The sequence below is a fragment of the Rhinoraja longicauda genome, chromosome 35 (assembly GCF_053455715.1).
Source record: "Rhinoraja longicauda isolate Sanriku21f chromosome 35, sRhiLon1.1, whole genome shotgun sequence".
NCBI lineage: Eukaryota > Metazoa > Chordata > Chondrichthyes > Rajiformes > Arhynchobatidae > Rhinoraja > Rhinoraja longicauda.
The window spans coordinates 8763866-8779511 of NC_135987.1; the positions used below are offsets into that span (position 1 = coordinate 8763866).

The 15646-nt window shown below is 51.8% G+C and overlaps 1 protein-coding gene across 5 annotated transcripts in view; it reads left to right on the forward strand.

Annotated features, from left to right (window-relative positions):
- The first annotated feature begins 5483 nt into the window (after positions 1–5483).
- Positions 5484–15646, forward strand: part of LOC144609983 (mitogen-activated protein kinase 8) — an 81877-nt gene continuing 71714 nt past the window's right edge. For 2 of the 5 annotated variants that reach the window (XM_078428402.1, XM_078428399.1), the window contains exon 1: positions 5486–5657. The gene's annotated coding sequence lies outside the window, so the exon portion shown is untranslated. Of the gene's footprint in view, positions 5658–5884; positions 5980–6339; positions 6444–15646 lie in introns of those variants that run through there. The other 3 variants (XM_078428403.1, XM_078428401.1, XM_078428400.1) reach the window with 3 other exon arrangements.

Below are 15646 nucleotides of genomic sequence, written 5' to 3' on the forward strand. Positions count from 1 at the left end.
ATCCTGGGCTCAGTGTGTCTACCTCAGTAATCCTGGGATCTGTATCTACCCCAGTAATTCTGGGTTCAGTGTGTCTAACCCAGTAATTCTGGATCTGTATCTACCCCAGTAATCCTGGGATGAGTGCTTGTCTCCCCAGTAATCCTGGAATCTGTGTGTGTCTCCCGAGTAATCCTGGAATCTGTGTGTGTCTCCCTAGTAATCCTGGGGGAGCAGTCTCCCTCCAATAATCCTGGTATCACAAAATGCTGGAGTAACTCAGCAGGTCAGGCAGCATCTAGGAGAGAGGGAATGGATGACGTTTCGGGTCGAGACCCTTCCTCAGACTGATTCCAATAATCCTGGGATCAGTGTATCTCTTCCCATTAATCCTGGGGGATCAGTTTAACTCCCCCCCCCCCCAATATTCTTGGGGAACCAATATGTCTCTCACTCACTCCCATCAATACTCCTGGAGTCCGATTTTTGTCTAAAGAAGTCCCGAGGTTTCCATTTATCTTCTACACCCAGCGGTTGTTGCCAGGATTCAAGGGGCTGAGCTATAGGGGGAGTTTGGGCAGGTTAGGACTTTATTCGTTGAAGTGTAGGAGGATAAGGTGATAGAAGTGTGTAAAATCATGAGGAGAATAGATAGGGCTAATGCAGAGTGTTTTTTAATCCAGAGTAAGGGGGGTGCAAGAACTAGTGGGCTTATATTTCAGCTGAGAGGTGAAAGGTTAATAGGAACCTGAGGGACAGTTTTATAGCACAGAGGGTGATGGGTATATGGAACTGACGTGCTGTCAGGAGGTAGTTGAGGCACCTACTATAGCAGCATTTAAAATACATTTGAACAGGTACATGATAAGGAAGGTTTGGAGGGATGTGGGACAAGCACGAGCAAATGGGACCAGTTAGGGATGGGGCATCGTGGATAAATTGGATGAAGTGCCGGTTTCCGTGCAGTAGGACTCAATATGAACCACCAGAAGGCCCGTCTTCATGCGATGACACCACCCGACGTTCCCCTGTTTAACATGGGGTAGTCCCTTCGTATTGTCTATTATCGATCTCCTCCTCCCTTGGTACTGAAATAAATAATCCCCACCAACCCTTGTCACCGCTTCACCCTGACTACCCTCGAACCCCAACTCTCTCTCCCCCCTCTCCCTCCTCCCCCCCTCCCTCCCCCCCCCTCCCACTCCTCCTCCCTGGTCCTGCCAATCCCTCCCTCCCCCCCCTCCCTCCCCTCCTCCCTCCTCCCCCCCTCCCTCCCTCCCCCCTCCCTCCCTCCCCCCCTCCCTCCCCTCCCTCCCTCCCTCCCCCCTCCCTCCACCCCCCTCCCTCCCTCCCTCCCTCCCCCCTCCCTCCCTCCCTCCCCCTCCCTCCCTCCCCCCTCCCTCCCTCCCTCCCTCCCCCCTCCCTCCCCTCCCCTCCCTCCCTCCCTCCCTCCCCCCCTCCCTCCCTCCCTCCCCCTCCCTCCCTCCCTCCCTCCCTCCCTCCCCTCCCCTCCCTCCCTCCCTCCCTCCCTCCCTCCCTCCCTCCCCCCTCCCCTCCCTCCCTCCCACCCTCCCCTCCCCCTCCCTCCCTCCCCTCCCTCCCCTCCCTCCCTCCCCTCTCCCCCCTCCTCCCTCCCTCCCCCTCCCTCCCTCCCTCCCTCCCTCCCCCTCCCCTCCCTCCCCTCCCTCCCCCCCCCCCCCTCCCCTCCCTCCCTCCCCCCCCCCTCCCTCCCTCCCCCCCCCCCCTCCCTCCCCCCCCCCCCTCCCTCCCTTCCCCCCCCCCCTCCCTCCCTTCCCCCCCCCCTCCTCCCTCCCCCCCCCTCCCTCCCTTCCCCCCCCCCCCTCCCTCCCTTCCCCCCCCCCTCCCTCCCTTCCCCCCCCCCTCCCTCCCTTCCCCCCCCCTCCACCCTTCCCCCCCCCTCCCTCCCTTCCCCCCCCCTCCCTCCCTTCCCCCCCCCCTCCCTCCCTTCCCCCCCCCTCCCTCCCTCCCCCCCCCCTCCCTCCCTTCCCCCCCCCTCCCTCCCTTCCCCCCCCTCCCTCCCTTCCCCCCCCCTCCCTTCCCCCCCCCCCTCCTCCCCCCCCCCCCCCCTCCCTTCCCCCCCCCTCCCTCCCCCCCCCTTCCCCCCCCCCCCCCTCCCTCCCTTCCCCCCCCCCCCCTCCCTTCCCCCCCCCCTCCCTCCCTCCCCCCCCCCTCCCTTCCCCCCCCTCCCTCCCTCCCTCCCCCCCCCCTCCCTCCCTCCCTTCCCACCCCCCCCCCTCCCTCCCCCTCCCCCCCCCCCCACCCTCCCTCCCTTCCCCCCCCTCCCTCCCTCCCTTCCCCCCCCCTCCCTCCCCTTCCCCCCCCCACCCTCCCTCCCTTCCCCCCCCCCTCCCTCCCTCCCCCCCCCCCCCACCCTTCCCCCCCCCCCCTCCCACCCCCTCCCCCCCCCCCCCCCCCCTCCCTCCCCCCCCCCCCCCCCTCCCTCCCCCCCCCCCCCTCCCTCCCCCCCCCCCTCCCTCCCCCCTCCCTCCCTCCCCCCCCCTCCCTCCCTTCCCCCCCCCCTCCCTCCTTCCCCCCCCCCTCCCTCCCTTCCCCCCCCCACCCTCCCTTCCCCCCCCCACCCTCCCTCCCTTCCCCCCCCCCCCCTCCCTTCCCCCCCCTCCCACCCTCCCCCCCCCTCCCTCCCTTCCCCCCCCCCTCCCTCCCTTCCCCCCCCCCTCCCTCCCTTACCCCCCCTCCCCCCTACCCCCCCCACCCTCCCTTACCCCCCCCTCCCTCCCTTCCCCCCCCCTCCCTCCCTTCCCCCCCCCTCCCTCCCTTCCCCCCCCCCCTCCCTCCCTCCCCCCCCCCTCCTCCCTTCCCCCCCCCCCCCTCCCTCCCTTCCCCCCCCCTCCCTCCTTCCCCCCCCCCTCCCTCCCTTCCCCCCCCCCCTCCCTCCCTTCCCCCCCCCCTCCCTCCCTTCCCCCCCCCCCACCCTTCCCCCCCCCCCCTTCCCCCCCCCCTCCCTCCCTTCCCCCCCCCCTCCCTCCCTTCCCCCCCCCTCCCTCCTTCCCCCCCCCCCTCCCTCCCTTCCCCCCCCCCTCCCTCCCTTCCCCCCCCCCTCCCTCCCTTCCCCCCCCCCTCCCACCCTTCCCCCCCCCCTCCCTCCCTTCCCCCCCCCCCCTCCCTCCCTCCCCCCCCCCCCTCCCTCCCTTCCCCCCCCCCTCCCTCCCTTCCCCCCCCCCCCCTCCCCCCCCCTCCCTCCCATCCCCCCCCCCCCCTCCCTCCCTCCCCCCCTCCCTCCCTCCCCCCTTCCCCCCCCCCCTCCCTCCCTCCCCCCCTTCCCCCCATCCCCCCCTTCCCCCCCCCCCTCCCTCCCTTCCCCCCCCTCCCTCCCTCCCCCCCTCCCTCCCTTCCCCCCCCTCCCTCCCTTCCCCCCCCCCCTCCCTTCCCCCCCCCCCACCCTCCCCCCCCCCCTCCCTCCCCCCCCCCCCCTCCCTCCCCCCCCCCCTCCCTCCCCCCCCCCTCCTCCCCCCCCCCCTCCCTCCCCCCCCCCCCCTCCCTCCCCCCCCCCTCCTCCCCCCCCCCCCCTCCCTCCCCCCCCCCCTCCCTCCCCCCTCCCTCCCTTCCCCCCCCCCTCCCTCCCTTCCCCCCCCCCTCCCTCCCTTCCCCCCCCCTCCCTCCCTTCCCCCCCCTCCCTCCCTTCCCCCCCTCCCTCCCTTCCCCCCCCTCCCTCCCTTCCCCCCCCCCTCCCTTCCCCCCCCCCTCCCTCCCTTCCCCCCCCCCTCCCTCCCTTCCCCCCCCCTCCCTTCCCCCCCCCCTCCCTTCCCCCCCCCTCCCTCCCTTCCCCCCCCCCTCCCTCCCTTCCCCCCCCCCTCCCTCCCTTCCCCCCCCCCTCCCTCCCTTCCCCCCCCCTCCCTCCCTTCCCCCCCCCCCTCCCTCCCTTCCCCCCCCCCTCCCTTCCCCCCCCCCTCCCTTCCCCCCCCCTCCCTTCCCCCCCCCTCCCTTCCCCCCCCCCTCCCTTCCCCCCCCTCCCTTCCCCCCCCCTCCCTTCCCCCCCCCCTCCCTTCCCCCCCCCCTCCCTTCCCCCCCCCCTCCCTTCCCCCCCCCCTCCCTTCCCCCCCCCCTCCCTTCCCCCCCCCCTCCCTTCCCTCCCCCTCCCTTCCCTCCCCTCCCCCCCCCTCCCCTCCCCCCCCCTCCCTTCCCCCCCCCCTCCCTTCCCCCCCCTCCCTCCCTTCCCCCCCCTCCCTCCCTTCCCCCCCCCTCCCTCCCCTCCCTCCCTTCCCCCCCCTCCCTCCCTTCCCCCCCCCTCCCTCCCTTCCCCCCCCTCCCTCCCTTCCCCCCCCCTCCCTCCCTTCCCCCCCCCTCCCTCCCTTCCCCCCCCCCTCCCTCCCTTCCCCCCCCCCTCCCTCCCTTCCCCCCCCCTCCCTCCCTTCCCCCCCCCTCCCTCCCTTCCCCCCCCTCCCTCCCTTCCCCCCCCCTCCCTCCCCCCCCCTCCCTCCCTTCCCCCCCTCCCCCCCCCCCCCTCCCTCCCTTCCCCCCCCCCTCCCCCCCTCCCTCCCTTCCCCCCCCCCCTCCCCCCCTCCCTCCCTTCCCCCCCCCCTCCCTCCCTTCCCCCCCCCCTCCCTCCCTTCCCCCCCCCCTCCCTCCCTTCCCCCCCCCCTCCCTCCCTTCCCCCCCCCCTCCCTTCCCCCCCCCCTCCCTCCCTTCCCCCCTCCCTCCCTTCCCCCCCCCTCCCTCCCTTCCCCCCCCCCTCCCTCCCTTCCCCCCCCCCCCCTCCCTCCCTTCCCCCCCCCCCCCCTCCCTCCCTTCCCCCCCCCCCCCTCCCTCCCTTCCCCCCCCTCCCTCCCTTCCCCCCCCCCCCTCCCTCCCTTCCCCCCCCCCCCCTCCCTCCCTTCCCCCCCCCTTCCCTTCCCCCCCCCCCTCCCTCCCTTCCCCCCCCCTCCCTCCCTTCCCCCCCCCCCCCCTCCCTTCCCCCCCCCCCCCCCCTCCCTCCTCCTCCCCCCCTCTCCTGAGATGCTGCCTGACCCGCTGAGTTACTCCAGCATTTTGCGTCTACCTTCGATTTAAACCAGCAGTTATTTTCCTATACTTCCAAACCCCTGGAATGATTTGCAAAGGCGCTAGATCCGGCCCTTTGACTTTCACCCAAGACTTCTCTTTCTCCAGTGGCCGTTAGTTCACAGTCTTGCCTTTTATCCGCGCACTCACACGCTTTGGGGACACGAAAGAGTCCTCTGGGCAGAATGCAAGGCATGAGCATGACCAAGCGGTTTACATAATCGCCGGGATCTTTGATTGTGGTCGTGCTCGATGAATCAATCCCCTGTTTATTTATAAACATTGGGACAAATTTGGGTTTTGTAGAACTTGAAATTATTTGGATTTCTTCACTGTTGATATTTCCGATGGCTTGTTTTTTTTAAATATTTCGGTGTACTTTGATAGCCCCCCCCTCCCTCCCTCCCCATCTCATTGTTCATCGTCCCTTTCTGAACCCATCATTTTGATATCCCTTTTGTTTACATTAAAACCTTGTCACTTTCAATCCGATGTGAGGATAAAGCGACACCTCAAATTTCAGCAGCGCCTTCAAATGGAAAGCATTCGACAGACGTGTAACAAAATGCTCAAAAGCTCAGCGACTGTCAATTTACCAAGCGGCTACCGTTTCACTGAAAACTATTATCGTAGATCCTTTTGATTTCTCGCCTGTAGAAGTCAGTTGCTTTTTTCCATTGTATTAATTATTGTACATGTATTTGTTTATATTTGTAATGGCAGACCGGATATTTTTTACATTTACTCTTCATAGCGAATGGTTCGGAGGTTGTTCTCCCGATTGCAAGACAAATGTTACACGCTCCAGTTGTCGTATTTACTCCATATCCCTCGCTCTCTTCCCCGTTGCCACTCCTACCCTCCCCGCTGTTCCTTTGTCTGCGCTATTCGGTGTCGCTCAAAAATACAGCGATCAATAACTTTGGAGAATTGCGTCTTTATCCCCCCTGTTGATGTGGAAATGTTGATCGGTGTTTACAGGTAGTTAGTTGCGCGTTACCTGATGCAGAATGCGGTGGCTTCGTTTAAATTGTTATGGCTCTATCCATTTTAATGTTATTTAGGAAAGCGCCGTAGTTTTAAAGTTTAATGTTAATCGTTTCAAGAAACGGAACTTAGAAGGGAATTTGGACTTCGATTATTTTTGATAATTGTTATTTTTGGGCATGCTTAGATGTTTATAGACATCTTAGTTGCCTAGGCTATAAAATATCTTGCATAAATAATAGTTATATTACATTCTTCTTGATCTATTAAAAACCCTGACTCTTAGTCTTAGATAATTTAACTCTATCCAAATTTAAATTCACCACAAACATATATATTTAGCATCCCTCATTTTCAAGCCTTGTCATCATTTGATTGTTTGAAATATTTGTTCCAATAAGATATCGTGTCGTGACTTATAAAGGCCTTCTGTCTCTCTTCAAAACTCTGTTTATCAGGTTTGTTAAATCTTTTTAATATAGTGTTTGTTTTTAAGATTGTGCAGAATAGCTCTCTCCATTGTTAATATCTGGCTCTGTGATTGCTGGGTTTTAAGTCATTTTTCTATTTGTAAACAAAATTTGTGTACCATGGAATAGTTATGGTAAATTTAGTGAGAGCTTTTGAAGTGCCAGGAAAGGTGTATTTTGTTCATTGTTAGTTTGTGGCTTTGTGATTGCTGCCTATTTGAAGTCATTTTTTCTATTTGTAAATAATATTTGTGCATATTCAAATCGTTTCTGTGGTAAATTAAGAGAGCTTTTGCGGTGCAAGGATAGATATATTTTAGAAATGTATTAACATGCAGGTTGAAGGAGCTTTATCATGTTGTTTTTATTTGCAATTTGAACATTTTTTTTCTTTTAAGATTGTGATTATAGTGCACTGTACTTAAAATATATAAAAACTTGGAATGTGAGTATTGTCAGTATTGTAGTTTCATCCATAATTTGCAGATATTGGAGTGGGTGTTGAGACTTTGTAGCTGACCTGCTTATCAACTGGTCTACCTTAAATTTAACAACAGAGGTGGGGTGGTGCATGCTAATTTAATCCTGTTGGTCTCTGGACATTTGGATGCCATTTTTACATTTGTGTACAATGTTTGCTTTGATTTCCTATAACGACAGCTGCGCAACATGTAAATCCTAAAAAGAAGGGGATTGTACTTTTAAATAGTCTAGCTAGAAATGTCTTACAGGGTTGTTGCCACAGAACAACTTAAATGACAAGGGAAATGGTCACGTGCCAGCTTTTACTTCAGTTTGAAGGTCATGTTGGTGACGCTTATAAACATTGCAAATGGCCTCAAATTTTATGCTCAAAATATACTCTTACAGAATGCAGGATCGCTTGCTTTAATTTTTCCCCCCGACATTTCACAAGCGAATTATACAAGAAAGGTATCAATTTTATGGACACATGGTACTGGAGTGACTAATGGGTCAGGCAGCATCTCTGGAGAAAATTGATATTTTTTTCAATTTTCTTCTATTTATATTTTCCAGAGATGCTGCCTGACCCGCTGAGTTACTCCAGCATTTTGTATCTATTTTTGATATAAACCCGCATCTGTAGTTCCTTCTTATTACATTATGAATTTTATGGAGTTCGTGCAATGTTTATGTGTCTGTAAGCATGCAAAGTGCAAGTTTAAAAAAACATCTTTGAGCAAGGCTACTCTTTACCAAGTATGTTTTGTGTGTGGTTTGACTATGTTGAAATGGAACTAATTTTTACCTCCATTTGTTTAGAATGGTGGGGATGAGGGGATACAAGGTAATTGTGTAGATGCAGTCAATGCTTGCTTAGTGAGCAGATAGATTATAGTATAGTTGGCACAGAATTAAAAGTGACAGGTGAAACGTCCCTCATCTGCCAGATTTCTTTTGCAACATTAACTTAACATGAGAAGCAACTTGTTCTTGGATTTTCCAAAGATGTTTAAAGCTAGCGGATTTCTGAGTAAATTACCACAGTGATGGATGGCAATGGAGCTTGGGCCTGATGCCGAGGAGCAGTAACATATTTCTTTCACCAAAATAATGAAATTTAGATTCATTCCTGCAACAAATCCATGGAAAGGTCTTGCTTGCACCTATAGATTCTGAGAAATTCATCACCAAATCAAAAATAATCCAGGAGTTCACCCTAGTCATTAACAATTGAGGAATATACCTCTTGTAGGAAGAAGTGATGGGGTAAATAGGGTACTTTAAAGTAAAAGCAGGTGTCAGGTGAAACAATGGTTCAGTAGTTCATCATTTTATTGTCCTGTGAAAACACACAGTGAGATTCTTTTCTTGCATACAGTCCAGTGGAGTATTGACATACCTAAACACAATCCCACATTGGCAAAGTATACAGAAATAATCCTGCAAGCAAGAGGTGCCAGGTTTTGCCGCTATTTTCAAAGTCCGGTCCATGCTTTAGATCTTATGAGTGGCCGATCCAGGCAGGCCCCAGGCTGCTGCAGGGCCTCCAGCCATCACCTTCCTTGGACATCTAGATCGACAGTGAATGGATGTTACTCGCTTTGACCATCCATCTTTGTTCCCCGGGGGCGCCTCTCACAGCCGACCTTGAAGGTGCGGTAGGCCAGACTCCGGTCCCTCTTCTACTGGCCTTGCTCCTCGCCCGTCATGTCCACTGTTGTCGCTGGCTCCATCCTCAATAGTTCAATAATACCTTATTTGTCACATATACAACTGCACAGTGACATCCTTTTTGTATAGATTACACCTGCGGGTGCCACCATATTTTGGCGCCATTATTCAAAATCCAGTTGGCCCGCATGCTCGGTGTACTGGAGCAGTTCCCGCGAACTGACGTCCATCTTTTTGTCCGGCCTTCTTTGTGCCCCAGGGGTGCCTCCTGCATCCGACCTTGAAGGCGCTGGAGGCATTACCCTGGTTCACCCTCCTACTGGCCCTTGCTCCTGGCATCCGACATCTCTAGCTTCTTCCTGGTCCCGCTGACTGACGAGTTTTCGGGCGAGTTTCTGGTCCCGCCGACTGACGAGCCTTCGTGCGCGCTGGTGGTCCTGCTGATTGACGAGTCTTTGTGCGTGTTGGTGGAAGTCGATTGACGAGTCTTTGGGCGTGCCTCAATGACTGACGAGCCTTCGGGCGTATCCCAGGCCCGTTGACCAACAAGCCTTCGGGTGTATCCTTGTAGCAGGTTTTTTCTTATTGTATCACCCAAAGTAATTTACTGACGTAGTGTTCACTGCCTGACGTGGTAGCCATTTCACAGGTTCCGTTTTCTGGAGCACAAATCACCTCCTGACATTATGTGTAGGTATGGCCTTGTATAACAATTGTTACCCTGCTTTTTTTCTAAACAATTAACTGGGCCAGACTGTTAACTGGGACACATGCTATTAGATTCACCTTGAATCTCAGCTCACAATTAAGTGCTTCTGTAAAGTTCAGAATCGCAGTTCTGTTGCCTACCTTGATAAAGAAGATGTATTACTTCAGAACGTGATCTACTACAGCCTCTTTTTTTAATCATTTTCAAATCTTGCTATCGCTCAATTTGAGCTGGAGATAAAATCTTCTAAATGGGCAACATGCAGTAAGTAATATGTTTCACCGGGAATATGTTTTTCCTTTAATGTACCCTATTTACCCCATTGTTGCTCAAGTAGTTTCATTATGTGCATGAAAACATCAATTTCTCTTGCATTTTCCATCCTTGAGTGCATTTCGCTATAATACTTGTTTGTTGAGCATTTACCCTGAATGTGAGCACCACATATCTAAGTTAAACATCATGGTGCAGTGGATAGAGCTGCTGCCTCAGTGCCAGTGCCAGAGACCCAGTTTGGATCCTTATCTTATGAGCTGTCTATGTTAAGCTCAGTTACACAGCTCAAAGACCTGCTGCCTCACAGAGACAAGAGACTTGGGTTCGATCCTGACCACGGGAGCTGTCTATAAGGAGTTTGTACATTCTCACTGTGACGTGTCGGTATGATGGGACATGTTGGTCGGTGTTGGCCGGGCCTGTTTCCACACTATCTGACTCTACGAATCCGGTTTCCTCCCACATCCCAAAGGTGTGCAGATTTGTAGATTAGTTGGCCTCTTTCAAATTGCCCTTGTGTGTAGGGAAGCGATGAGAAAATGGGATAACATAGAACTAGGCTGCACGAGTGATCGATGGTTGGCGTGGACTTGGAGGGCCAAAGGGTCTATTTCCATGCTGTATGTCTAAGCTAATTGAGTACCACTCCATAAACAAAGATGGATGGTCAAAGAGAGTAACATCCATTCACTGTCGATCTAGATGTCCAAGGAAGGTGATGGCTGGAGGCCCTGCAGCAGCCTGGGGCCTGCCTGGATCAGCCACTCAAGATCTAAAACTTTGAAAATAGCTCCAAAACCTGGCACCTCTTGCATGCAGGATTATTTCTGTACACTGCAATATGCAATGGTGTGTTTATGTGGTGGAGGGAGAAAAATGTTTTGTGAAAATTTGTGCTGCTGTGCTGAGTTAGACACAAAATGCTGGAGTAACTCAGCGGGACAGGCAGCATCTCCGGAGAGAAGGAATAGGTGACGTTTCGAGTCAAAACCCTTCTGACTGATGGACGTCTGAGTAAGTCCCGCTGAGTTACTCCAGCATTTTGTGTCTATCTTTGATTTAAACCAGCATTTGCAGTTCTTTCCTCCACATAGAAATCATAAGGCATCAATACGACTGAGTCGTTTTGATAGTTTTGCTAGGTTTCACCCTGGTCATTGGCCGTGAATCTCACTGTAGTGAAGACACAAGGAACTGCAGATGTTGGTTTACAAAAAAAGACACAAAAGTGCTGGAGTCTGAAGAAGGGTCTCCGTCTGATTCCTCGTGTATCCGTGTTCTCCAGAGATGTTGCCTGCCCTTTTGAGCTACTCCAGCAATTTGTGCAACTATTTTATCTTGCTATAGTTAAGGTGTGTTAAAATCATAAATCACAATATTGGTTTGGCATTTAAGATTAAGATCAGTAGCTTCTATCTCTGACCCATCTTTACCCAGTGCTGGCGATATTTTTGTTTGTGTGGTTTAGTAAGCACTTTTGACTAATCTTGACATGATAACCATAATACTGTTTCTGTGATTGGTGTTTTCAGTTCAAACATTATGCAACATTTCTTTCTTGGTACATTCATTTTAACCTAATGCAGTTTGATTATGTCACTTATCTATGTTTGGTCAAGTAAATTAATTCGTCAAATTTTGACTTTTGTTCCCACTCAATGACACACTTTTAAGATGGTCACCAAGTTACTCTGGTGCCCTTATGACTTTGCCTTTGGATTTCTACTCTCCGAATGATGCTCTGCATGCCCTTCTCACCTTTGTGCCTTTGGAAATTAAATTTATCACAATAGACAATAGACAATAGGTGCAGGAGTAGGCCATTCAGCCCTTCGAGCCAGCACCGCCATTCAATGCGATCATGGTGGTTGTGAACCCAAAAGCTTTTCACTGTGCCTCGGAATACGTGACAATAAACTCAATTGAACTGAACTGTTGTGCTCTTGTGCTGATAACTTTAATATTTTTGGCATTTGAGGTCACTTCATGAAATCCTGGGGAAAAGAGTTTGGTTGGAAGCAAACCTTTTTGTATGGTGAATATATTTTGAGAGCAGATAGTACCTGTTATGATGCAATTAATTGATCTTATCTCCAATCCCACTGATACCCACAGCTTCCTTAACTATACTTCCTCCTACCCTGCCTCTTCCAAGAGTGCCATCACTTACTTTCAGTTTCTACTCCTGAGATATGGTTTTCTATTCTACAACATCTGACATGTCATCTTTCTTCAGTGAACGTGGTTTTGCCCCAGTTGTTGTGGTTGGAGCCCTCACCCATATCTCTTCAAGTCATATGGAATAGGAGTAGAATTAGGCCATTCGGCCCTTCAAGTCTACTCCGCCATTCAATCATGGCTGATCGATCTCTCCCTCCTAACCCCATTCTCCTGCCTTCTCCCCATTACCCCTGACGTGTATTAATCAAGAATCGATCGATCTCTGCCTTTAACATATCCACTGACTTGGCCTCCCCAGCCTTCTGTGGCAAATAATTCCACAGACTCACCACCCTCTGACAAAAAAATTCTCATCATCTCCTTCCTAAAATAATGTCCTTTAATTCTGAGGGTATGACCTCTAGTCATAGACTCTCCCATTAGTGGAAACATTCTCTGCACATCCACTTTATCCAAACCTTTCACTATTCTGTATGTTTCACTGAGATCCCCCCTCATTCTTCTAAACTCCAGCGAGTGCGAGCCCAGTGCCGACAAATGCTCATCATAGGTTAACATACTCATTACTGGGATCATTCTTGTAAACCCCCTCCAGAGCCAGCTCATCTTTCCTCAGATATGGTGCCCAATGCCGCAATAAATTGTAGAAAATTCCTCGCCCCCTTCCCAATCAGCTCCTTCTACACTTCACACTACCTCCAGAAAACAGCCAATGTAATCAAAGAGCATTTTCATGCCTGTCATTCCCAAGGCAGGAACGGGGTACTGATTGAGAATGTTCACCAATGATCACATTGAATGGCGGTGCTGGCTCGAAGGGCCGAATGGCCTCCTTCTGTACCTATTGTCTATTGTCTTCTTCTCCCTTTTCCCATTGGGCAGATGATACAAAATCTTGAAATCACACACCACCAGATTCAGGGACAGCTTCTTCCATGCTGCATGGCCTGCTGTTCTCTTTTTGTGTTTTTTTAAAATGCATTTATCGTAGGCTTGATATGCGTCATCACAGACCTTCTGAACTCCGCTGTGCTTCTTGCCACCTTCAAGGTGGCCGAGAATGTTTAGTGGGGACAACAGGAACACTATGCTCACTTCTGGCCCAAATAGAACAGGTGAACTTGTGAGAAATGATAAAGGTGCAAAATCTCAGGTTTTCAGAAGAGTCGGGCTTTTCTAATTTGTTATTCACCAGAACTTACTTACTATAACAACTATTAAAAGACATTTGAACAGGTACATGGATAGGAAATGTTTAGAGGAACATGGGTTAAAGGTGGGCAGGTGGGACAGCGAAGATGTGAACCTTGGCCAGCATGGGCAAGTTGGGTAGAAGGGCCTGTTTGTGTACTGTATGACTAACTGAAGAGCGCAGCAACTGCAGAGTGGCAGGATTTTAACATGTTGACATAAAGGAAAAAAATAACCTACTTGTAGGTATCTCCCAGGGGTTAAAGCAATACTTTTTGCGTGTGAAAAGTCAAACTTGGCATCTTCTGTATTGATTTGAATTTGTGTTTTCAACAAATCCTGTCCACTCTCAATGCATGATGCTTGCTGTTTGTGTCCATTCATTAGATTGACTGGAGCCCAATGATACACTCGTCAGGAGCTCATTATAGTTGTTGGTCAGGAGGACACTGTTGAATTAAGTGGCCTTCATAACTATGTATGTTATTAATCAAGGCCTGTTAGTATTTAATGATAGAAGCCCCTTGACCTTTAAGTCAGCTACCTGCATCGATCCTTGCATAATCTTACAAACGGTGGAATTTCAGACCACTTGTGGTAATTTGAGAAAGTATGAAACAGTAAAGCCCTTCTCTTCAGTCACAATTTGTTAAATGCTCTCGCATAATTAAATCATCCAACTTGCGTAAGAGGGGATACTCAAAATGCCATGTTTTAAAATAGCTTGCATTTCACAACCACATTTATGTAAATGGTTATTGGGAAAAAAATCACCATTTCTGCACTTTATTTTTGTTTTTTTCACAACTGACATCACTGATGCAAAATATCCGAGGGACACATTTGTTTAGGCATATTTGCTTTCTGCTTGCAGCAAATTGGGTAACTCTTAATCTTTGTTGGGGCGGATGATATATTTACTTTGTACTGCCAATGTGAAGCGAGGCTGACTAGCTAAGAATAAATCCTGAACACATAGGATTAGCTGTGAAAATCTAAAACTAATCATGGCAACCTTTCAATTTTAAACTGAAGTTTGGTTATTGTGCAGTTAGTTGAATGTTGGGGATCCGTGCTCTTGAGAAACTGACGGCATCTTCCTATGCTAACCAGTAACCAATGCCCACATGTTTTACTTTGCAGCATCTCTAAATTACAAGTATAGTTTTTTTTCCACTTAATTATTTTTAATTTTGTTTCCAAAACCCTCACAGTGGTAGAGTTGCTGCCTTACAGCACCAGAGACCCGGGTTTGATCCTGACTACAGTGCTGTCTGTATGGAGTTTGTAAGTTCTCCCTGTGTGGGTCTTCCCCGGGTCCTCCAGTTTCCTCCCACATTCCAAAGGCATACAGGTTTGTAAGGTAATTGGCTTTGGTTAAAAATTGTAAATTGTCCCTAGTGTGTAGGATAGTGTTAGTGTATGGGGATCGCTGGCCAGGTGTGGACTCTGTGGGAGGCATGGTGGTGCAGAGGTAGAGTTGCTGCCTGACAGTGCTTGCAGCGCCGGAGACCTGGGTTCGATCCCGACTACGGGTGCGGGCTGTACAGAGTTAGTCCGTTCTGCCGTGACTGGGTGGGTTTTATAGACAATAGACAATAGGTGCAGGAGTATGCCATTCAGCCCTTCGAGCCAGCACCGCCATTCAATGCGATCATGGCTGATCACTCTCAATCAGTACCCCGTTCCTGCCTTCTCCCCATACCCCCTCACTCCGCTATCCTTAAGAGCTCTATCCAGCTCTCTCTTGAAAGTATCCAACGAATTGGCCTCCACTGCCTTCTGAGGCAGAGAATTCCACATCTTCACCACTCTCTGACTGAAAAAGTTCTTCTGGGTTCTTTTGTCTGAGATCATCTGTTTCCACCCAACCTCCAAATAAGCTCTGAACTACATAGACATGGGGCCATTGGTTTTGTCTTTTTGCACTATTATTGGTTGTTTGTTTGTTCTTGCCTCTCCAATAGCACAGCCTGGCTCTCAGCATGGCCTGCAACAGCGCATCTTGCAACATTTATATTCTTATTTAACACCCTCACTCTCAAACTGCCCTAATTTCTACTTCTGTATTCCTTTGTTCAGATTTTCTCTTTCTAACCCGTCCCCATTGACTGGATGCCTTTGTTTATTGTTCATCCTCTCAGCACCCAGGTCTCGCCCATACAGAGAGTTTTCCTTTGTCCTAGCTATCACTCCCTCTACTCTATCTTTAGAGAAAGAGCGTGGAAACGGGCCCTTCGGCCCACCAAGTCCACACCGACCAATGGTCACCCATACACTAGTTCTGTCTTACACACTAGGGAGAATTTACAGAGAACAATTAACCTACAAACCTGTACGTCTTTGGATGTTGGGGGAAACTGGAGCACCCGGAGGAAACCCACACAGTCACAGGGAGAACATACAAACACCTCACAAACAGCACCCGTTGTCAGGATCGATCTGACACCGTCTCTTGCGCTGTGAAGTAGCAATTCTTACCAACTTCCCTGTTCTGATGAAAAGAGAAACCCTTTCTCTTTCCATTGATGCCATCTGACTTGAATTCCAGATTTTTTTTTTCTCGTTTCTCCTTTTATAATTTATGGCCACAAATAATAATTAGTTGGCTAATATTCATTAGTCATTCAAGGCTGGCAGAATAAAATAAATCATCTGGCACTTGAAGATATGGTTTGTTAATATTTGAAAATAGGTT